This window comes from Passer domesticus, chromosome 1 (assembly GCF_036417665.1).
Source record: "Passer domesticus isolate bPasDom1 chromosome 1, bPasDom1.hap1, whole genome shotgun sequence".
Taxonomy (NCBI): Eukaryota; Metazoa; Chordata; class Aves; order Passeriformes; family Passeridae; genus Passer; species Passer domesticus.
In genome coordinates, this window is record NC_087474.1 from 122,123,470 (window position 1) to 122,148,939 (window position 25,470).

At 39.6% G+C, this 25,470-nt stretch overlaps 1 long non-coding RNA gene across 3 annotated transcripts in view; it reads left to right on the forward strand.

Moving 5' to 3' along the window:
• LOC135289427 (uncharacterized) overlaps positions 1-25,470 on the forward strand; it is a 43,588-nt gene that overhangs the window by 14,803 nt on the left and 3,315 nt on the right. For 2 of the 3 annotated variants that reach the window (XR_010352181.1, XR_010352178.1), the window contains exons 2-4: positions 836-884; positions 1,346-1,557; positions 18,443-19,057. This is a non-coding gene — a long non-coding RNA (uncharacterized LOC135289427). Of the gene's footprint in view, positions 1-835; positions 885-1,345; positions 1,558-18,442; positions 19,058-25,470 lie in introns of those variants that run through there. The other variant, XR_010352184.1, reaches the window with a different exon arrangement.

The window sequence follows — 25,470 nt, forward strand, 5'->3', positions numbered from 1 at the left end:
TGACATAACTGGCTAGTAGTGGAAGCCCCTTTGTATGAAACATCCCTTATCGTATTTGTCCCTCGAGCATATTCTGTGCCAAATTATCACTCCTAATAGGCTGGTTGACTTTCTGGACAGAGGAAACATCTTGATAAGTTTGCTAAATATGTTATGTCAGAGAAAGTGCATCGCAGATATTTTATCATCTGCATAAGGACACACTTGGTTCAGCTCTGAAGTGCCTAATTCCCTAAGCTCACCTGTTGAGCTGACTGTTATTCACAGCGTCTGATTATCCAACTGTGTGCACTTGGCTGCCATTTTTTTCAGAGACACTTACGCAGTGGCGTTTTGCAATGACGTCAATTCTTTTCCTGTCTGACCTAGAAGACTTCGGTGACTCAATGTTGGCTAAGCAGCCCTAAAGATTAAATCGAGGACACTAGCTTAATTACTTTAACAGTTCTTTTAAAGGATTTCCCAAGAATGAGAATCATGACAAATTGTAGCTTAGGGGATTTTAGTAATTCCTGAAACTGAAGCTAATGATGCAACCCAAGATATGCCCTGCATTTCTGTTGATATGTTGAGGATTTTTAAAAGAACAAACAGCATGGAGAAGATTTTGTGATACAAATCTTAAATGCATGAATTTGTGAAATAAATCCTACCAGCCTAGATCTTACCTATGTAAGATTGCAGGATTTGGGCATAGTGGAGTGTTTGGAAAATATATACGCAACTTCCTATGTCTAGTTATAGCAATTGATGAAAAATTTAAAATAATTGTCACTGTTAAATGTTCCCACTTGTCATTTAAAATTATCTTCAGATCTTTTTTTTTTTTTTGCAGAACTTGGCCATGCAAATTCAGAGAACCTGTATTTGCAGTTGTTACTAAAGTGAGTGCCTCTGCTTCTCCCCTTGCTAATAAGCACAAGCCAGATTCTGATTTCTGCTACTACTGCTTAAATGAGAAGTGAAGCCTGTGACTTTCACCTTAGTTATCAATTATTTTACTTTTTAAAATTCTTTATTTTCTTTTCAAAAATACTTTGCATTTATTTTACCTGAGCAGAAATACTGTGGGGTTTTTAGATTCTCACAATAAGACATTCTCTATTGGTGTTATGTCATCAAGAAATCAAAGAAAAAAAAAACAGTCAAAACTTTGTCTCATTTACAGTGAGGGATTTCCAAAATAGCTTTACTACAGTTAGTGAATTTAGTCTATATTCATAATGGAGCAAATCTGAGAGCCTATTAGCAACTTATTTATGATTATGATTGGAAATTGTAAGCTATCACAAGTTTGATGTTTGCTAATTCTGCATAGTTTCTCACTATTTGCAACGTGCTCCAGCTTGCAGCATCAGAACTGCAGGAGGAAGAGCATCTACTTTTGGAGACATGGAGAGAAAGGAGTCTGACTAAGTATGAAGGAATTTTGGGGACTTCCATGCAATGCTTAAGACTTGTTCATCACCTCAGAAAAATCTTCTGCTTCCATAGTGAAGTTCTCCTAACTGCAACTGAATTGTTCTTCCTGTAGCACTGCTTTGAGGAAAAGCTAAGGTAATTTCCTTAAAATACTTTTATGAAGGTAAATTAGGATTGAGAATAATTAATGGTGATTGAAACATAGTGTTGCTGAAGGTCATAAGTCCTCAAATCCAGGGAACTCAGAGTATGATAAACTGAAAAAGAATACCACATCCTTGGAGGTGAGGTAGCAAGATCCTCATTCACAAATTGGGGGTGGAGGAGATATCTTTGAAAGATTTTTAGATGTCTGTGGTGGTTTTTAAAGTAAAACCTTTAAGGTGTTTGGCCTTTTATTATTTATAGGTATTATCTCTGCTGTTTAAAGTATAGTTTCCTAAGACACAGAGTGACAAAATAAAAGTAGGCCACTTGATGGGAATACCTTGCAATTAGCTGCATGGCATGTCCATAAAAAGGCAAAGGAAAACCAGTAGTTTTGGCCTCTCTTGCTAAATTTAGTTGTTTGAAAGTATTCAATATTGAATTTATGATAACAAAGTAGATACCCAAATTATTTACAATGGTTATAAAACCTAGATATGTATGTTTTAGCTTAGTAACAACCTACATCTCAAAACTGTCTGAAGAAAAGGTATCTTTCACAATGTGCTAGTTTGGAAAGTAGTCCCCCAAACCTATAAAGAGAATGGCCTCTCCTCCCTTAGATGGGGTCCTCTAGCTTGGCCAGATATTTTAAGAATATCCTCAGAAAACCCTAGAGTTTTCTGGTACAAAATAACCAGCCTATTTACCTTTGATAAGAGCAACAAGAAATGCAAAGAGAATTGTTTGCTCTAGGGGAGAAGCAGAGCTGGCTGATCTGAAGAGTTTTATAGCCAGCTGTGTGTACGGAGCATCCTGAATTCCACAGTAGCCCCATTTGACAAGGACAGAGATTTCTTCTTTCCCAGCACTGCCTGCCTTACTCCCGCTGCCTGTAACTTCTTTCATCCACAGCAACCACATTCGGCCCCCTCTGTAACATTTTTAGGAAGTATATTATTAAGAGTGTGGTGATGCCATTAGTTCTGTTATATCCAGGCATATTGGATTTTTTATTGTTGGGTTGGTTTGGTTTTTTTTTTTGTAGTTAAATGACTTACTTTGAATGAAATTAGTATGTTAGGGTACAAAATAAGCTTGGGTTTAACCTGCTTATGTTCAAAGCAATGGTGGGGACAGAATTTCAAAGATGCTGCCCTGAGACTCAAAGGAGTTGCCTTGGACTTCTGTGGGAACAGACGCAGAGGAAAAGAGCACTTTTGAATGGTTTGGTATCCCGGGAGCACACTAAAGTATAAAAACAAGCTCTGAGGAAATTGCTGTGTCCTGAAACACAGTCATTATTTCAAAGCAAGTAACATGAAAGAGTCACAAGGAGATGGCTGAGTGCTAAGTCATGAAGGAAACATGCACATGTCATCTTGGGGGAAAACAGATTCTGTCAGAAAAGATCTTTGCCTTTCTTTCTGACTTGTCATACAGATGTGAGGTATAAACAAAGAGTAATCAAAAGGGATTTAAATCAGGAATAAACTGATATATGACTCTTCATGAAATATTCCTATCTTCACAGCTATTGTGCTCTTTATCTAATTTCCCCGGCTATCTGATCAGAGCTGTTTATTTCACTGTTGAATTATTGCTGAAGTCTGAGAGGCCGCTGCTTTAAACAATGGAGCTGGTCAACAGTGTTAGCAATTCATTTCCATAGTATCTAGTTCTGTTTGGGGCTGCAAAGGCTGGGTTTGCCCTTGGAGCTTTCTCTTATCCCAGAAAACATTTGTGGGTATGACCAGAAGTGCACCAGAGTTTAATGAAGGCAAGACACATACATTACAGGGCTTTTGTGTGATAGTGAACTTGATATTACTTTAGAATATGTATTTACTACTGGTGGCTGTTAAATTTTAATTATAAGGCTACTTGGGTCCTGAGATATTTGAAAGTGTCCCTGCCCATGGCAGGGGGATTTGACAGGTTTTCTCTAAATGTCCCTTCTAACCCAAACTGTAAATTCACTGTTCTGTGATTCTGTGAATGAAAAAGGGAAACTTCCAACATCAGAGTGCCTTATGTGATATTCTAGGCATTTTATTTAATGGTTGTCTCCTGGTTTTAGCAGCAAGGAGTTAACAATAGGGAATTCTTGTCTGAAGCATCCTTTGTAGCTGAGTTGGCTTCTCAAACTCCATCTCCAAAGCCTGTATTTACTTAAAGTTCTAAAGCAGTATTGCCGTAGTGACTGGAGAAGGGAGGTGGAGACAAAGCTCCCCCTTCTTGACTTTGCAAAGATATGACTAAGCAATGTCACTCTTGCATCATTTAAATCCTGGACTGTCTGGGGGTTAGGAAATTATTTAAAACATAGCTGTGTTTTCACTTGCCACGTGTCACCAGTGCATGTCTGATGGTAAGGCAGCTGCACACAAAGGCTATGACAGGTCTGAGGCTGCATCTGCTTTTTTTGCCTGGTTGCAAAAAAAAGGGCTGAGGCTATTTTAAAAAAACCTGGCAGTTCTGGACAATATTTCTAGTAATAACTACTTGGTTCCCCATCATTACTGCTCTGAAACAATACAAGCACTACTAGTATGCAATCTGAGAATTTAATCTGCTGCAGATGAGGCACACAGCAGACAGCACCAGGGACTGTAGAATAATAGAATGGTTTGGGGAAGGGACCTCCAAGTCCCAACCCACCTACCATGGGCAGGGACACTTTGCACTAGGCTAGGACATAGTACAGGTTGTTCTCAGTGCTGTTCTGCCAAGCCAGGAGATATTGTCAGCAGTTTTCCAGTTTTCTGTAAGTTTGAACCTGGTTATAACAGAGTAGAAGATCCTTGAAAGTGTGTCTGTGTATGTAAGGCTATATGGTTCTACTGTTTTTATACTTTATTTTATCAAAGGCAAGCCCACTGTGGTTTTCATGAGAACTTTAAGTGCAGATGGGCCATGGCAGTCACTAAATATGCAGTCACTGCATACAGTGGAGCAAGTGACAGCTGTTCAGGCCTCTGGAAGCACGATATGGGAATGTTGGCCTTAGTTTACATTCCTGGACAGTAGAGCAGGCTCTTAATCTGCTGTCCCTGCTGAGGGGATGTATGCCACCAGCAGGGAGGTTTCCTCCAAAGGGAGCAGCAAACAAAGTCCCGGAGAGAGGCCGAGCCCTGCCGGCAAGCTCAGCTCCCTGCCTGCCGTGCCTGGGGAGACCCACTGGGACCTCGTTTGTTGTTTTATCTCTGTTGATCTGACACCAGAGGCGGGCTGGGAGGTCCTGTTTCTCAGTTATTCTTAGGGATTTTGACACCTGCTATAATTACCCCAGCAGTCATTTGCAGGGGGTCTAAATTCAGCATCCTTGTGCATTGTTCTAGAAGGCAGTTTCATCTGCTTCCCTGGACACATCCAGATCTACTGAAAATAGAGAGACATTTCCATTATTGCTATGAGGCTGCATCCTGGTTAAGCATGGGCTGGTTTTCACACCAATTCTTTTTGGAGGAAACTATCACTGACAATCAGTGCTGATCTGTAATCAACCTCACACGCTGCTTTCTTTGTGCTGTGCTCCACATTTTCTAATTTTAGCCAAAAATAAGGTTTTAAATACTAACAGTAAAGGAGGTTTAACTGGGTTTCCTTTTAAGATGAACAGCTCTAAATTGGCTTATAATAGTTTAATTTCTAAGTCTTAGTCTTCAAAGAAGCCAAAATTCCTGAAGTTTTCATCGAGGATATTTCACTGTGCTCATATTAAAACAAAATAGGTAGCTCCTTGCTCTTGTTTGCGTGGAAGTGGAGTTATTTCTGCACACTGTGAGCTAAGAGAGATGGCACAGTACCTGTAAAATGACATCTTTGGGAATTACCAAGTAATATCACTTGTTTTTCATCCTGAACATTATACAGTACAAATAGGAAATAAAGTATTATTATTGGCAGTGAGAGACGACAAGCCTCAGTTTTTTGCTTGTACACAAATTGTTTCCATGTTTCATTAGCCTCTGGAGGTATTCTGCTTCTTTCCTCTCCTTTGGGACAAAAAGAGGAACTTGAGCACAAAGTGTAACCCCTTCCACACCATCCTCTCTCTGACTGCAGCAACCTTTGCAGAAATTTAAAGAACTATCGTGATTTATCTGACTGTTGCTTTACTTTATATTCATGGAGGATTTAGAAAAACATCAGACAGGATGGAGATAATTGCAAGTGAATAATTACAAAGAATAGAAAGGGATAGATGGGTAATTACAAAGCTTCTCTTAGGGACAATATTGCTTGTCATTAAATTTGTTGGACTGATTTTCTTTAGCATAAACAGGCAAACCTGCCTTCCTAAACACTTAACGTTACTTCCTAAGAAACATACATTTTGTTTAGGCATAATTAACCCATCCTGAGAAGAATAAATGTCTGGTTGGAATAAAATCCTTGGTCAAATTGCTAAGAGTTACATGTAGATTACAGAAAGTCAACCATATATAATTTTCATTCTTGCAGATTGAGAAACAGGAAAAAAAATTAACTTATTTGTTGTTTTGATTTCAGAGGAGCATGTTAATTTTCTTTTTTTTTCAGTAATATTATTTGTTTTGTGATGATTCCTAAGATGGGCTGACCCCAGGTTCTGATATATGAGCAGTCAAAAACATTTGAGGAATCTGAACCCAGGTGTAGTGTTTTAAGTCTGGCTCCTTTGGACTGCAACCAAATCCAATTTACTTCCAAGGTATTTCAGCTGCAGTGAGTACAATATAACAGCAAAGAAATATGTAACTTCCAAGGTGCTTGTGTTTATGCTTCTGCTTATACTTGTAGTTCAATCAATTCTCTGTTCTCTGCCTCTGAGACTGATTAAAATTCTTCCCTAGGAAATGCAGGGAGTACCTGCTCCAGGACAAGATTTGCTTGGATTGCTTGGCCTCAGTATTTAATCCGTGCTCCTCACTGCATCCCTGCTTGGTTTCCCATCCAGTCTCACTAGGGCACTGGGCATAGGGTGCATTGCAGCCCGGATCAGCTGGGTTGCTGTGCCATGCTGCTGCCCCCAAGGGACTGGGGCTGGTTTGGAGTGCTGTAGGACACCCCACATTTGAGGCCCTCACAAGGCCCACATAAAACAGATTCAGTGTGGATCAGGACCAGGAGTAGGTCACTTCAAAAGTAGTGTCCTAAAGCAAAAAGACTTTCACATTGTCTTGATATCAGAATCTTTGTGGTGGATGTCCTCATTCACATAAATGTCCAATCCTTGTAAATCCTGGTAATAGGAAAATAAAGCATCCTAGTACTGTTATTTACAATAATAACCAAATACAGAAGTTTTAAAAAAACCTCACCAGATAAAAATATTCCATAGGGCAAGTCTGTTGCCAAGCTGCCATTGCGTGATGGAGTTTCCATGGACATTCCCTTGGCAGTGCTGCCTTGTGAATAACGCACACATCCCCAGAGCCTGGCAACACCACTGCAAGGGCATGCGTATGTGCGTGCACCGCCTCACTCCGCTGCAGTCTGTGCACAGAGATAATTTTTTCCCCCTTCAGGGTCGCAAAGAGCAACTGTACAAAAGACTTTTTTTAATAGAATATGTTCTTATCTTTCGTAAAACATGGACCCACCCGACACTTGGACTGGTCTGTGGGCCCCACCCTTGCCCTTTTGTTTGGAGCCTGGGATCATACGATGAACTGGGTTAGTACGTTGCTGTTTATGTTCTTCAAACCTCATCTATTTTGTTTTACAAGAATATATCACACTGCTCTCAACTTGTGCAGTAGTAGGAGGATTAATGCATAGCAGGGAATGGGGTCCAGAAAGGGGAAGGAGGATGTGACACATCTGTCATGAACTGCCAGTGTTTCCAGGCTTGGAGTTGGTGACAGCACAGTGATGGCATTTTAAAAATTAAAAGGCTCGAGCCTAACCTTACAGTTATAAAGATCAGGATCAATTGCATTGGAATCAATGTCTCCTCTGAAGTAGTAAAGTCATGTACATGTAATCAGACTCTTACCTTTGAACTCTGAGGTTTTCAAAGAGTCTTTCAAAGACTGTTATAATCAGATGGCTTATGATGTTTCAGCAGGCACCCAGAGCAGGCAAAGTGTGTGTCCTTGGCCTATTTCTGATGCTTCTTACTTTGATCCATTCAATTCACCAGGCAGTGCCCAGTTCATAGTGGTGTTGCTTATGGTGTTTCTGGAGCCCAAGTCCTGGCACTAAAGCTCTAACACAGACTCTGGATGTCATGCTGTTGATCATGTTCTGGTGTTTACCACTAAGCACTTTTCCCACAGGACAATGGACTGCTAAATCAATACAGTTAGACTGGTTCCAGACACAAGGGAGCTGATGCAGGGCCTCTGTGGAGCCAGCTGTCACAGAGGAAGACCTGGGAGGAACTTTGTCTCCAGAGATATAACCCCGTCTGTAACAGGGGACAAATCAGCCAGCCCTACCACCCTGGTGGAGAAAGGCTTTGTGCTTTGGCTCAGAAAACAGAGGAAGGCAATGAGGTAAGGGATGGCCTTTCTCACCCTCTGGCCTCTCCTGTGTGGAGTGAAGAGGAGTGAGGAAGGTCAGGCTTTTGCCCAGCTCTGGGAGCAGGATCCAGCATTATCCCTGACATTGCTGTGTCACAGCACAGAAGCTACAGCAGGTCCTCTGTTGGGCAAAGGGGTCCAGGCAAGGGACAAATTGCACTGTAAAGGAAGCTGTTGAATTAGCACTAACTTCACCTTGGGCTGATTTTTTTCTTCTGGTTTGTAAGTTTTTGTTGTGGTTGCCACCCAAATCATGTTTCAAACAACATCACGGCACAGTGTGTTTAATGAGATGACAGCTTGGCATGAAAACTCTCCTTAGTTCCTGCCACCCCTCTCCTGCCACTCAGCTGTGGCACTGACCATCACACAGCTTTCCCAAGGGCACATGGGATCCTGGGGCAAGAGGGTGGCTTTGAGGAAGGTGAGACACTCAGAAACTATTGGCCTGACTGCAGGTCCATAAGACCAATGGCGGTTGATAGACAAACTGTAATCTCAACCTCTTCACTCCATGGCACAGGACCAGAAAGCCTTGAACAGTGGTTTAGGAGCCAGGAGTTTTATATGTTCCTCTGGCATAAGTGAGGAGTTGTACTGTTGAAGGTGCTGTACTCAAACCTTGGAACTCTGAAGTAGAGAGTCTTCTGCTCCAACATATTGGAGCTAGAGCCAAGGATCCAAGAGAGCACTAGCATTCCTGGTTCTAAACTGTTGTGTAGAAGGGGCTAGAGAGTTCCACTGGGTGCCTGCCTTGGGCTTGGTGAAAGCTTTTTGAAGTACATACAATGCACACAAAGTATTTTCTGCTCTACAAAATCCCCAGCCACTTCTGGCTCTGACACACAAAGAAAATGCTTTCTATTTTTTAGCCAGATACTGGGCAGCACAGTTGATACGAGATGGTCCTGCAAGATCCTATGTCCTAAACTTGATCAATTCCTATATTTTGTCAAAATAGCATATTGGTTTAGAAAATAGCAAGATGAAGTACATTAAAACCAGACAACATCAATACTTGCTTGCAATCCTATCACAAAAGAATTTGCAGAGTAAAATGAAATTATTTACCAGAGAGGTATAAAACTGTAAACAAAGTATTTCTTTGTCACTCCTGTGGTTACCTGTTTCAGAGGGCATCCTTTCAACATTTGTTCCACACTTGATTTTGGTCTGGCAGGATAGCCATGTTAACAGTGTGCTTCCAGGTATTCATCTGGGTGGGGTGTAGAGCTGGACACTTTCCAAAATTCTGCTCAGAGCTCTATTAACACCCTGAAATCCAGCTTGTAAGTGCTATAAAATGGGGGAAAATAAGTACTGGAAGGGTGGGGAGAGAAGGGAAGAAACCCTCCCCCTACAGCGTCTGACTCTTTTAACCATAATAAAATTCCAAGTGAGGTTTCTGTATCTTGTGTAAACCCAAACTTCATATAATCTTATGATTTAGAGTTTCTCAGGTGAATAGGGCTCATGCAAGAGGATGTGATGCTGGCAGGGTAAATCTTTGGGAGTCTTCAGGTATAAGCGAAATAAAAGATGATGAAACAAACATAACTTTGAGACTATAGGGTCTGTCATACACATGTCTTAGTATATTCATTTATTTATTTATTCCCTTTTGATTCTTTCATGTTACCATACAACTGTTCCACTGGTCCACACGCTGCTAAACAGGCAGAATTCAGTTTCTAGACGCTGTTAGGGGAGCAATGTGAAAAGAAACCCCCCCAGCCTAGATACCACCCACTTGCCAGAACAGATGTACTTAAGAGGAGTGATAGTTACTGCTAGCCTGGTTGACATGCTAGGGATTACACTGGGTATTTGAAGCAGGAGCTCTATAACCTGAACTAAAGGCAGAAGATGTTTACACTGTAACAAGTGCATGCCCTTGGCACTGTGCACATCAGCATGTCTACAGGACCTGTTGGTTTGCAAAGTGCAGAAGTAACTTCTTTTCCAGTGGAAGGAACTGGACTTGTTGGACCACCTGGCAAAAAATATGCACATTGAGTCACAGAGCAGAAGAGGGGATAATGTAAGCAGGTAAAATTCAGGGATTTTCTGTGAGGCAGATTGTGACTCCTCTGCTGTTAGTATGTTATAAATGCACTCTCTATTTAGGATCTGTCCAAATATCTGAAGACTAATTTAATTTTTTAATAACTTTACCATAAGCATTTCTTTCTTGCACAGGCAGGTTTATGTGTGTCAAAGCACTCAGAAATGAGTGCCAGAGGAAGAAGCTCCAAACTTGCTCATGAGAACACAGAGATATGTCTTACATAAAGGCTTGCTTCTGCAATTTCTTTTCTTATTCAGTTCTGTTCATGTTTTCATAATGCTGTGGGAAGTTACATGTGGAATATATTTCAAAAAGAAAAAAAATAAGGAAAGCTCAGTATTTTCATGAGTACAGCATTTGGTTATCTTCTCATTTTGACACTGCAGCTCTTGTCTCACAGAGCTGTCCTTTTTATCTGCATTAACCCTATCCTGCTACAATACTATGTAGTGATTAAGCCTATCTCTATTCACAGACTGAGTACTGGTTTATATTTTGTCACTAAAAATTTTGTGGACAAATTGTAGTGGTTCAGAAACTGCCTTAGAAGGAGCTCAGCCGTTTGGTCAGAGACAATTGCCCCATGAGACAGAGAAAATTTTCATCCACCAGGAGCATGAACCAAAGACTTGAGCCAGGGGAAAGACAGGGGTAAGATTTCAGAGGAGCAGAGCTGGGTAAATACCAGTTGCTTCTCAGACAGCACCTTCTGGTGAGTTGCTCACAGACATGAGTATGTGATTGAAAATGAATGAGTTAACACATCCAGAGGAGTCACCATCCCTCAGCAGGAAGTTATTATCCTTCAGCTGAGGAACAGGAGCTCTGTGTGCTCTGCTCTATTGTGGCATTAAGGACAATGGGTTGGTTTAAATCATCTTAAAGCATGCTATTTTGATAACTTGCTTCTGCAGGAGTGAGCGCAGCTTTTGCACCATTTATTTCAAGGAAATCTAGATTTTTATCAAGTTTTACCAGAACTCTTTTGACATATCTCACTGATTACCATAGGAACTTTGGCTGGGTGGTCTCATTTGGAGGACCCCAAATTTGAGGCTTTCAAATTGATAGTATTTTGAATTAAGCTCGCAGGCCTAGACAGCTAGACAGAATTTTTTCTTTGAATGGAATTTTTTATTCTTACATGACTCTAACATAATTGATTTCATAATAAGCAAAAACATCAATGAAGAAATTCACTTGTCAATAGAATGCAAAAAATATCCTGAAAATGCCTTCTAGTGAGAAGCATACAAAACCAGGGATTTTGAATATTTTACAGAATTACCACTACCTGTAGGAATAACTGCTAACATTTGTAGTATGAATTATTTTTTCCCATTCTGAGTTTTTGTAGTTCTAAATATTTTTTCTTCTTTATTTCTTTATCTCAGATAAACTAGTTAATTTGCCTGTGGCAAATCATATCCCAGTTCCTTTGCTCATTTATTGACCTATACAATGACTCAATATTTTCTCTCTTCTAAACATGAATTGTTTGCTTTCTAAAATGAATATATTCCAGGAGGCCTAACTATATTACTTTTCCAGGGCTGCTCTACTAAATCTGGCATCTGTAGGTATGAAGGGAAGAGAAACAATGTCCTTAAAGTGTAAAAACAGATATAAGACCACCAAATTAACCACATCCATCCATCCATCCATCCATCCATCCATCCATCCATCCATCCATCCATCCATCCATCCATCCATCCATCTTCTGTTTGTGTGTCCACAAAAGGAGAGATTACAAACATCTCACAGGTTGCAGAGGATGAAGGTTAGAAATCTATTCTCTGTGGCTTCTACTGAGAATCATAGAATGAAGGTTCCATGTGAAAATTAAAAATAAAAGAGGCACTCTTCTGGGTAGAAATGAGATCTTGTTTGTGTGCAGATTTCTCTTTGAATAATTGGATCTCTGGTCCTGATTTTAATCGATAAAATGAGACAATATATTACATAGGCCAGCAGGTAACTTTTCAGGCTAGATCATTGAAGCCAGTTAATACAGAATGGAATTTTATGTTTGATTTTCCCATCTTAAAATGAAGAGATTAATTGTTGAGAAAGAATTTAGTAGAAATCATCATTTGGGAGGACCCACATGCAGACAGGATTTAAAAAGATGGCAGAATGAGTCATATAACTCAGACTGAAAGAAGAGGAGAGGAGTGAACAGTAGTGTTCTTTTATTTTCCAGTAAATCAAATACAAGCAGTTCTATGTCTGTCTCAGTTACTGCCATACCCAGAGATTTCTATATTGCCGCCTTCTCCCTATCCTTGTGTGGTACTGAATTTGGCTAAAAGAGATGTTCTGACCTTTGGAAAGAAGCCTTCTCCCATCCTGCCTTCAATCTTTCCCTTCCTTGCTGAATCGATGAAGGGTGAAAGTGGTAGCAGTTCTCTCCAGTCTGCAGCTGGGGGAGCAGCACTGTTCCAGTATCAGTCCCGTACAAGTATTGTTATTTTTCCTGTCATGTTTGTTGGGGTACAGCTTTTGGTTTATTTTTCTTGCAGAAAGGCAGGAAAGCCAATCTGGAAAAATACTGCTCACATGTCATCAGTAATTACTTGGCCGTGGTGCCAGGCATTGGCTTGCTGACAGTTTCAAGACGGAGAGTGGGTGAGACCCAGCTGCAGCCAACAAGAAGAAAGAGGGAAAAAGATCTTAATCTGCCATGGGCTTCACTTGCCCTCCCTTGTTTTCCCCTCCATCTTTCGCTCTCCTTGGGGAGTCACAGCTATTACTTCACACAATCAGCTCTCCCCATTCTTCACAGGACGGCCAGTCCCTGGCGGGTGCAGCTTTCTGTCCAGTTTCTTCCACCCATTAGCCTTGGGAGGGAAATGCCTTTTGGGAATAGATGTCTTGCTCCACCTCCAGGAAACAGATAAGTAACTGAATCTGTAGAGTCTGTGAGACTAACAACAAGGCTCATGATTCTGCAGATGGTTTTCAACATCTATTTTTAAACTTGAGCAGTTTCTGAAATGACATCTGCATTGAGATATCTTAAAAACCATTTAGGTCATTGCCTGGAAGGCATGAACTGTGTTCAATACAACAGCTCAATATGCCAACCTCAAGATATTGGACACAGAAACTAAGAATGCCTAATATTGCTTAGGTGGATATATGAGGGGACAGAATGAGATGCATGGAGAGTCACCAGACAGGACTCTTCTCTCCCAGACAGCACTGGAGAAATTCTGAACAAAGGCTTGCAAAGCAATCACAAGATATGTAAAACGAGAGTCTTCTGTACAGGACAGGCCTGCAAACTAGCCTTGTGCCTCAGGTAGTTGATATCCCTTAACACAGCCAGCCTGTGAGATCTTCACAATGTTCAATGTCTTTGTTTCCTTATGGTTACACTCACAGCCAAGCCAGAACCCAGTGTCCATAACTGCAGTGTTGGTCAACTGCTGTATTTGCTGTGGTTCTTCTGCCACAGTTGTTGTTCTGCCATGGTGCTGAATTCTGCATGCAAAACGTGAACATGTAGGTTCTGGGGTAAACTTGCATGTGTCAGAAACTAATGTCATACCCATGGTCTCAAAACTGTGAAAGGGACAGTAAAGCCTATACAGTCAGCACATCTAAGTATTTGTTGCAGTCTGTAGGGTTGAAAATCCTTACTCTTCCTCTTCTCAAATGATTTTCTAGCAAATCTATTCCAGAAAGCTGTACAGTACACCAAGAGAAGAAGCTTAATCCCAAATGAATCCTCCCCTCCTTGCCTTGGTTGACACAGCTGTGAAAACTGTACACTGATGTACTGCTGAATGGATATTCCCACCCTTTTCCTTCTCTTCACTCAAATCCTTCACTCCCACTGACTTCTGCACAGCAGAAATCTTCTCCCATACTTGAAACCAATGATAACACCCTTACTGGCTATTACAGAGTATGGACTTAGAGAACAACTTGAAAAATTTGCCAAGAACCTGATTTTAATGCACAGATTGCAGCTTCACTTCTTCAGTCAGCTGGGTGACATCTTGCTAATTGGACTCCTGCAAATACAGAGGCTGTGTTCAAACAGGGTCCTCTGAAATCTGTTACAGCAATGACATTTTTGTCTTTATCATACACTGGGATTTTCCTGAAATTCGTGGTTTATTGATGGAGGCTTTGTTGATGTTGTTATTGTTTTTAATTTAAAAAATAGTCACTTCTGGTTTTAGGAAAAATCAAAATAATTCAGGTGATTTTTACAAGGAGAACATCAGACAACATCAGTTCATTGTTCCTCTTTTGTGACAGAAAATAGTGAATTTAAGTTTCTTTGTGGTGTGTGCTGAAAACTGAGCTCATGCTGAGAATCTTTTTTCTCTCCAGCTAAACCAGCACCAAATTTTCTAGCACTTGCCAACAGATTTAGAATGTATTGATTAGCTTAAAGATCAAGAATGTGATAGGCAGATACTCTTCACTCTGTGCAAGCTGTGTCAAAGTTCAGCTAAGAAGAGATCTGGGGAGCCAGGATGGTTAACCTGTGAATTAAGCCTGTGCAGACATAATCAATAAAGCTAAGAGTTAGGTACTTCACTATTGATCAGCAGTGCTTTGGTTTAAGAACCCTGTATTAACCAGTGATAAATGTGCTGCACTGCTGGGTTGTTAAAATATTCTTTTAAAAAAGGTACATTTTGTGGGTTGACAGATCTTCATGTGCTGTGTTTCAGCCACGTAGGAAAAATTACAAGGCTGAGTGAATATTAACATGGTAAAGATTTTAAGGCTTAAAGAAAAGAAGTTGCAAATTTGCAGCTGGTATTTAGCAGCAAGAAGGACTCAGCAAATCTCTGTTAGCCTTTAGGCAAGTGCTACAGCTGATAATGTAGATCTGTTGCTATCAAACTGCTATCAGTATCATGTCAGTAGGTATCTGTCTCAGTATTTATAACCTGCTAACAACAGGGAAGTGATGTGGTCTAATGACCCGAGGACAGGACTAGAAGCCAAGAGGAAGTGGGGAAAGGAAGCTGCACAGAAGAACAACTTCTCTGAACAGGATGTCTGGTCCTGCTGCAGCCCAAATTTTCTTGTATTTTTCTTTGGATTTCAGTACATCTTGGAGGGTCATTCTCCTGATTCACTAGGGATGTTTGCAAACTATAAAATGACATGACTGACCATGGTGTTAGTTGGTCAGAACTGGTCCCTTCATCATGTCACCTGGAGTAATGCTAAGTGCTTCTCAACCTGGCAGAGCACTGAGGTCACAAAGTCACTTCCATTACAACTCTTCAAATCCTTAGTGTTTTGAGATGTTTGGTGAGTTAAAAATTTTGAGAAATTTAATGAAGCAACATTCAGGGTGTGTGTCAGGTAAAGGTGAAACTGGACAAATATATTATGAAAGGTCATTCCTATCTGCAAGAAAAAGCAGTGTGGAAGATGGTGCGGATATGTTTGTGAGATAAGAATGAGAAAAAAGCATTATGTGAAGGAAAGATTGATGTCACAATGAAAACATTTGCAGTGATGTTGTTAACAGATGTAGGAAGATGTGAATAATTTTTTTTATTGTTCTTTAATTTAAATTCCTGTTGTTTTCCTTACAGTGCCAGTAATGTCTTAGCCTTCCTTGTCCTTGTCCTGCATGGGATTCTCACAGAAGAGATGCTTTGTGCTGCATCTCACTTTTATGCTGTGATACCTATGCTTGTTACACTCTGGGATGCGTTTCTGGCACCTTGCCAGGCATGGGTGGAAAAAGGTATAGAAAGCCTTTTTGGGAGACGAGAGTTAGGACAAGTTCTGGGGCTGGTAAGTATGGGCATGGAACATTCTTTGCTACCATTTTTTGTGAGTTTGTAAACAAAATGTGGTTCCTAATTAAAGCAACCACTAAACCGTTTAACTTGCATAACTAGAACAGACTCAATAGATTGGCCCAGGTCTCACTGACCCTGGCAGAGTGACAGGGCTGGCATTTTGTGTGGATGAAATGTTCAATAATTTCTCCAGAGCATTATGTACAAATAGGCTTTTCTTTAACAGCAGGCATGCATGTCTTTTCCTTTCACCTTTCTGCTTATCAGTCAGCAGATCCTAGCTAGACAATGTAAGAAATCATTATTTTCTCTCTTCTTTTTGCTAAAAAAGGATCACACACTAATACAAAAAAATTATTATATTTTTCTACAAGGAATGCAAACCTTGCCATATGCTACCTCTAATTTAGAAGCCTAGGTGGAAACTGTTGCCTGTATATGCATTGTGGGCAGCTGAGACTTTTTTCATTATTATTTAAAGCATTTGGTGCTCACTCTTTTTCAGAGGCAAGATTCTGTGTGGATCCATGACTATATGGCATGCTTGAGAGGCAGGCAAAATGTGAAAACAAGCACACACCATGTTGCTGCTGAGCTTGGCAGTCCATCTTTATCCTCTCTGTATTCTGGACTTTAGTAACAGGATGTGGAATTCACATAGCATTTCCTTGCAAGCTCCTCAAAAGCACATTGCAAACACTGAAATGAGTGCCTTTAGAAGAAATTCTGTGTGCTTTTTTCATTGATGGAGATCCAGAGTCTCATGGAAGTTCTCCAAAACACCACATTTTAGTTAAGACCCACATTCCTAAGTCCTGTAGCTGTGCTAAAACCAGTAGGGAAAGGAAGAACAAAGTCAGAAAGAAAAGGAGAGGACAGAAACATGAGGGCAAGCTTTTACTTCCCTAGTAAGAGAAGGTCAAAGATGGAAGATGAGGAGAGAGACTTCACTTAAGGAAAGTGATGAACTACTTGTAATAGGAAGCAATTAGTGCCGTTTTGGTTTGTTCATTCATTGTGGTTTTATCTGTTATCTTTCAGATGTGAACCCTTAGGTTCTCTTTGTTTCACAGAAGAATTGAATGCCAGGTACTTCAGGTATACATGGGCTAAACTTCAAGACTCAAATCAACACAATTCCTCATGGTGTTTAAGATTTAGCCTAAGTGCAAGCTCTTTTGAGGGTAGCATACGAAGGAAAGCTGGCTGATGGACACTGACCTTTTCCTGCAAGTCTCACACTTGTGGTTTAAATTAAGGGGAAGGAAAATTCACTGACTGCAGAAGCTTGTATTCAGTTCTCATGACATAACATGAGAAATACCCTGCTGGGTCTGAGTATGGCCTGTGTCCACAGTCTAACTCCAACAACACAAGAGAAGACAGTGTCTGGGGAAAAGCCTGCAAGGCCAACCACGTCCTGTGGTGTTTTCCCATTACACCTCCCAACAGCCACAGCTGTTGCAAGAGGGATGTCTAGGGTGATGTCTCTGGCTATTCCCTTCAGAACCTGTTTATGGAGCTGTTCCCAGTGAATTTGACTAACCCCTTTTGAACCTGCTGCCATTGACTGCCTCAATTGCCTCACATGGCAGCAAACTCACAAGGTTACTGCCTGCTGTGCAAAGAAATGTTTTACCTCTTTTAAACCCATTTCTAGTAGTTTCAATAAAATTCCTCTCATTCTGCTGCTACAGAACTGGTGGTTGACCATTTCAGCTTTGTCACATGCACTTTATTCACTGTCTTTGTGATGACCTTTGGCCACATTCCCCTCAGCTTTTTCCTCTCCTGAGGAAAAACAATCTTTTTCTTCAGTCTCTCCTTGTAGGACAATCCAGTTTTTTATCTAACCTACTTGCACTACAGCAGAAACTAAGTCTAGTCTAAAAGTGCATTTCATAAGAATATAGCTAGTGGATATTAATAATTATTATGGCAATGAAAACTTTGCTTAAGTGTCTGCCTGCATCCCAAGCCTTCAGTCTCTTTTCTTACAAAGCTCTTGGGAAGTTGGTGGACTGTCAGAGTAATTGATTTCTGTTATGGCTCACAGTGGCTACCAGTTCCTAAAGAAGAATTCTTCTTTTCATTGTTCTCTACTGATTTTTTGCAGATAGAGCGGAATCAATGCAAAGACATCTATTTTTTGTGCTTCAAGCATGGTTTTACATTTTGGTTTTTTTTAAAGAATTGCCTTGAAATTCTAGTTAAGGAAGTAGATAGTTAAAAAGGAGAACATGATAAAGGTTTCATGCCAGGCCCAAGGTTTATATCACTGAGAACAGCTTTTGTCATAGTTTCCCCAGTTGACAGTGATTGAAGTCTTTCAATATATTTGTCAGGTAACACTGTGCTCATATGGAGTTAAAAGGCAATCATTAAACAGCTTATGCTGTCAGCTGGCCTAAACAGCAGATCAAACAGAACATGCTTGAAAATTCTCTTAGCATTATCAAGTCACAGCTTACTAAACAGAGGCTACTCTCTCTCTTCAACTACAGGCCCCTCAAATGGTCCTGTTTTCTGCAAAGAAGACAAAACAAGGAAATGAGCTATCATCCCTGCCTTCCAGTGCAGCACGTCCGCTGTCCTCTTGACAGGTAAATCTTGTGAATGTGTTCACCAGGGCTGTCATGTTATTGTTGCACATTCCTCTTGTAACAGCATGTGATCACAAGTGAACACGAGATACCTGGGAGCAGTACAATGAGGACCCTGTTTGTTTGCTGCTGTACCCTCCAAGAGAATATTTTAGCACCTGATAGCACTGCATAGATTAGGCCTGAGAGGATGTCCATTCCCCAGTGAAACAATGGTAATCTGCATCTTTTCCATTGATGTCTTCTCCTTGCACTCTGCACCTGATTCACTTCTAATCAAGAAGGCATTGTATTGGTGCTGCCTGTATAACCAGGATGGTGAGTGGATTGAGGATTAGCTCTGCTTTCATCTCCTAAACTTTTTAGAGAAACAGCAAGCTAAATTAGGATGAGGATGCTTTCTAAAGGCTTTGAAGTAGTTTGTTAGTAAACAGAATGTATCAGTGCCTCCCTAAAAAATATCATGCTTTTCTAAATCTGTTGCTTTTTATTAACCAGATATTAATTGAGGAAAAAAAAAAACTTATTTCAAAGACTGAAGAACTAGCAATGTTATATGCAGGCAAAAACAAACAAGTTCTCTGAAATGTCACCTGGAAGATGTTTTTCCACTGTGAAATGTGTGCCTTTTTTGAAATATAAAAAAATAAAAAGAAACTGTAAGATGTGTCTGTGGTTTATTTCTTAAAAAACATAAATATGTCCATAACAGCATCTGTTCTAGGTCAGACCAAGGTCTGCTTAACACAGTATCCAATTTCTGGCAGTGACCAAAAGCAAATGCCTAAGGGAAACTATAAGAACAGGGCAAACGTATATCTTGTTTTCCTGAATGCTCTCTCAGCCTTCAAACATTTGAAGCTCTGGGATTTCCTGAGCTAGATATGGTTTCTATGTAGGTAGTAACCCTTTATGAATCTCCCTTCCTCTGGCTTTCTCAGGGTCCCCTTGAACTGATGTAAATGGCTTCCATGCCATTTCAATTTTAACACATTTAAGAGCTTGTTGACTCAAAAATTGGTGTACTTTTTCCCCAGTTATGGCTTATAAAGTTATTAAATTCCTGTGTAAAACTTGCCTGCCTCATAGCCTTACTGCCATAATGCCACTACAAAGAAGACTATATCCTGAAATGTCTTTCCTAATTATATTTAAAGCTGTCCATACTATCTATTTAATAGCAGGAAGATCAGTCACACTTTCCAGTTTTAGGTATCCAATTAAGGTTTCCTACTTACTGCCTAATCTGCTTAGACTCTCATTTTATTCAGGAAAAGAGGGTTTGATACAGAATTATGTAAATTAGAAATTAAATGCTGTGCTCTAAATTGTCCTTTGGAGCAGCCACTGTGTTTCTGCAGAGGGAATTTATGGAGAGCAGCTGAAAGACTTCAGTGCTTGGTGTGAACACTTCCACTCACGACAACAAGATACAATGGCTTGACTAAAATGGGCTATGTATTTTCCAGCCATAAAAGGAGAGGCAATTTTAGATAAGCAGAAAAATCCAGAAAGGTCTAAATAAGAGTACACCAAGATTAATATTACTGTGCTTCTAGAACATAAAATGAAATTTCTGGAGACCTCAAGAGATCACAATCTTTCCCTGAAAACTGTTATATTTAAAGCTATTACATAAAATAGTAAAGTAAAGAAATAAACCCAAAACCATACAGAAGCATATATTTTCGCTGTCTTCTCTACAGCATTCTCAGATTAAAGATATCAGAGGAAAACATTAGAGAGGGAATATTTTATATTAGGACAACTAAAGAAGTTGAAAAAACAGTCAAACTTTCAGGCATATGAAATTTTCAAGAGAAATCCCCTGTAAGCCTGGTATCTTTTTTTGATTTCTGGCTGTATTGATGGATCTATTTATTAGCCTAGTTTTAACAGGGACACTATTTTTCCCTACAGAGCTGTATGATGCTGTTTCATTTTCTCCAGCTCTTTTCTATCTCCCCTTTCTGTTTTCTAATTATTGTGCTCTGGTTAGTTAAGTTCATTCTTTCCAATACAGTGAACCAAAACATGTCCCTAAAGCCCAGCCTGTGTTGTGGGCTGGACACTAAGAAAGGCCCCAGAGTGTGCTGCAAGGAACAAAGGAAATCTACTTATTTAGAAACTTCTAAAGCTTAATAGTCCTTCTACAGCTAGAGATTTGTGTCTCAGGTTGAGACTAAAGTAGGTGTCTAAATCAGGGGAATCTCTATCTGCATCCAGGATCCTTGGAGGAGATAACTACCCTTAATGACTGAATTTTGTTGACATGCCTCCTGCTCTTTATGTGCAGGCACCTAACCTTAGTGAAGCAGGGGGTCTGTAGTGGTCTTTTGTTTCTTTGTTCTGAGCAAAAAAATATCACAGAACCATAGAATAACCTGGGCCGGAAGGGATTTAAGGATCATCCATTTCCAACTCCTCTGCCATGGGCAGGGGCACCTTCCACTAGATCTGTTGCTCAGAGCTCCATCCAACCTGGCCTTAAACACTTTTAAGATTTGGGGCACCCACAACTTCTCTGTGCAACCTGCTCCAACCTTCAACCCTGGTACCTATCTAACCTCAAAGTAAAAAAATTCTCACTAATATCCAATCTAAACCTACTCTCAGTTTGAAGCCATTCTCTCTTGTCCCATCACTACATGCTCTTGTAAATTGTCTCTCTCCATCTTTCCTATGAGATCCCCTCAGACACCAAAAGGCCACCATTAGGTCACCCTGAAGCCTTTCCCTCTTCAAGCTGAACAATCCCAATTCTCTCAGCCTTTCCTCAGAGGTCAGGTACTCCATTCCTGTGATCAACATGACATACCTCCTCTGGACTTGCTCCAGCAGGTCCATGTCCTTCCTCTGCTGGGACCCCAGAGCTGGATGCAGCCCTGCAGGTGGGGTCTCACCAGAGTGGGGCAGAACCCCTTCCCTGTCCCTGCTGGCCAGGATGTTTGGATGTAGCCAGGACACAACTGGCTTTTTTGGCTGTGAGCACACACTGCCAGGTTACCTCCAGTCTCTCCTTCTGAATCACCCCCAAATCCTTGTCAGCAGGACTGTTCTCCATCTCTTCATCCCCAGCCTCTGCAGGTACTGGTGTTGCTCTGACCCAGGTGCAGCCACTTGCACTTAGTCTTGTTAAACCTCATGAGATGCCCACAGGCCTCTTCTCGAGCTTGTGAAACTAAATCCCTAGCTAGATCAAGAAGAACAAGGAAATCCAGCCTGGAGTTTTGTGGTAAGCGTTGAAAATTTCTCGGTAAGAAAACAAATTATTTTTCTTTAAATAAAATTGTTTATTTGACAGAAGTTGGACTGCTTGACACAGCTGTCTAGTGTTTAGAGCATATCTGAATATAGCTTTATGATCGCTGTTCATAGCAGAAGGACAAATAAACTCATTGCTGTTAAAAAGGTGTCCTTTAGGGGCAGTCATATACCAACATTCTGTTTTAACAGAATAATAAGAAGTATCTGCATGTACTAGCAATGCTTTTTGAGAAAACAGCTGCATGGAATGGATGACAAAGATTCTTGCTCAAAACAGCCTGTTGATTTCTAATTCATATCTAATTCGCCTCTCAATTAATCTCTGATTAACTAATGAAATTATACATCTACACAGCAGGGCCCAGCCTTTATGCTTAATTTATAAAGGCCATGATATTTAAATTAAAACCATGAAAGTTTGGCAATTGGATCTTCTTTTAGAAGTTAACACCTTCTCTTCAGAGGTAATATTTGTATATCGTTTTAAACAGAAGCATTGTCTGTATAGGTATTTTCAGCAGAATTTCAAACTCCAGGGTTTGAAAAACAACCAACTTCATGGATATACTACTAAAAATTGTATTTCATTTTCAATTCATGGGAGAGAGTATTTTAGGATACTTCTTCCTTAGCTGTTCATCCTCTTTCCCTAAATGCACTAATGATTTGGGTTCAGAGATGTTGAAGGATAACACTTTTGTGGGATCCTGCTGATCTAGGACACATATTAATGCTAAACTTTAAAACAGAGAAACAGCTGATGGTGATCTTGTCATTCACAGCAGGTGAATCTAACACAAAATCTCCAGTCACTTTTGCATTCAAACTAATATGTGGCGCTCAGATTGGAAAATTAAACTTTTTTCCTCAAAAGACTTAAATTTCATTAATAATTTCTTATACATTCTAATAATTACATTCATTTTTACTGGAAGGAACTACTACACTGCCCACTATTGCTATAATTGTTAACACAGAAAGAAGGCCTCAGGAGGTTAAAGATATAATTTTGAACTTGATTTGGCACCTTCTGAACCTTATGGTTTCAAAACTAAAGTGCAGAACTTCACACTTCAGGTCAGGTTTCTTGCTGAAGCCTGATTGTCTAAAGTTTTATACCCTTTTGGAAACATAAGTTCATTTTCCTGTTATTCTGTGGCTGAATTGCCACCTGAGTCAGGAAAGAAATTATTTCTAGGATGGAAATACAGCTGAAGTTGTTGATAATCAAGATGTTCAGCTGTTTTACCATGGCTGGCAGCCAAGGACTAAAAGACCTCTGCAGGAAAAAAAAAAAAAGTTAACAACTTACATAGCTAGAGAGAAGAAAGAAGAAACCTTCCAAAGACATTATAATATGCTAAGATTTTGCTATTTCTACAGAATATACTGTCCAGAATTTCCTTCCATTGTATTGTAGTGCTTTCTTGGGGGTGGAGGCCAGGACCAGTTTCTTTAGAAGATATTAACAAAATCTTCTTCAAGCACCTGCTCTGAGTGACTCTCAGATGGAATCTGTTATATATGGAAGCTAGAGGAGTTGTCATCAAAAACCTAATTCAAGACCTGAAGTAGCTTCCATATGTGTATATATATATATATATATTTATATACACATATATGTAAATTTGATCTGGCTTCTAGGTCTAACTATAAAACATATAATAGCAAAAAACATACCTAGCCTGGAGTAAATACTCTGATTTTGTGCAAGAGAGGAAATTTGGAAATATCTTATTACATCTGGAAAGACAAAACAAGTGTTACTCAAGTCTTTGTTTTTATTGTATTGTATATTATTGTTAAAATAAAATATAAAACTGCTTGATGAATCTGAACAGAAAGTCCTAAAAGTCCTTGTGAGATCAAAATGCTTCAATTTTAAAAATACAGTACTGATATTCATGTGAAATTCTTTAATATCCACAAAACTATATATTCTGTCAGAAATGACAAAAAAATTTCTAAACAGCTGTTGATATAAGTTGATGGCACATATAATTTTTACTGAGCCACAAAAGACAACATAACTCTTTAAATGGTGTCAATCCCTCTTTATAGATAATTTAAATAAAGCAGGTGGTGTAATAATTAAATACACACCAAATCCCAGAGGCTTGAAAGATTTCTGAACTCTGCTGCCTCAAACAGAGGGCAACTTTATACTGAAAGCAGTTAAGAAGGGACTTTCACTTGTGCATATTATTCTATAAATGAATCTTTCAGGGTTTCTTAAGCTCTCTTCTCAGACCATATAATACCTGCTTGTGATGAGTACTACCACACTTGTGCAGGTACACTGTTGATTTGCTTCAGTTTGTCCCTATTGCAAATTTAAAAGTGCATTATACAATGAACTTGGTCTTTTTATACTTTGCATGATAGCAAGATATGGTGGAGCTAATTACTTCACTTTCATTAACAAAATCCCTTTATACCAGAATTTAGAGCCACTGAGGTACAACCTACTCATCTTAGCAACTGTTCGTGTAGTATTTGGGAATGTTATCATGCATCTTGCATTTTTGTATCTTTAGTGAGGACAATTCATTTGCATAGAAAAAACCCCACATATGTGAGTTTTAAGAACCTGTAAAATAAAATTCTTCAGAATACAGAAATAAAATCCTGACAGAGAATAGTGTGGCCAAGGCCTCATTCTGAAGGTTCACAATTCCTATCTTGAAACAACTTCATGCAGAAAAACTAAGTCAGAACCAAAGCTTGTCCAGTTAAGCCATTGCCATAGTGATACCAGTGAATTATCTGCAGAATTCATGGTCCTTCATGCCCATTCTGACTCTGAGTCAGGTTACCAACCCCAGTGCTAAATGGAATGTGTGTATATGTGTGCCACAAGATCAGAACAAAATCAGCCACTTTGTTTAAAGCCATATATGCCAACAGTTTAGTCTGGATCTTCTATTGAAATATCTGAGCCATCCACAAATATTCTGCTTTCCTGACCCTAATCACCACTCTGGCAAAAGGCACAGGCAAACATCAAAATATCTTGCATCAACAGCAACTTAATGATTAAGTGCCAATGCATTAGTATTGTGGGAGCAGCAGCACTGGTTGCTGGTGTTCAAAATGCAGCCTTCAGCATCCACTTGATTGCAGCTGTTCCTTGTAACAAAGTTAGTCAAATGAATATCATACAATTTAGTGAACTTGATTGCAGCTTCTGGTTTGAATATTTTGTATTGTTTTAACAACTGAGTTTACACTGTTAATACATGGTAAAAAAGTGGGTGAAGAAATGTTGTCTTGTCTGGGACCACTGTTAAGAGAGGGAAATAGGGCAGTCATGTAATATTTATTTTTTTACTAGAGCATATAGTGTTCTATTAAGATATGCTTTTTAAATGTGCTTCTTAAGAAGGAAATGTTTTTCTCCATAATATTTTAGCTCAAACTTCTATATAATGTTTCTATTCAATTCCTTCAAATGAATAAAAATGTATTAGTGGAGTAAACCTTTATTTTTAATGGCAGGGGGTAGGAAAAGGAGAGGGTGGAAATCAATCTTTCCTGAAAACATAATACAGCAATAAAGGATGCCCATGCTCAAGCACTGTTGGCTGCTTTATGATTTTTTTCTCGGTTCAAACAAAGCTGTATTCAAAACAAGGATAAACATATCAATGCTAATTTTATAT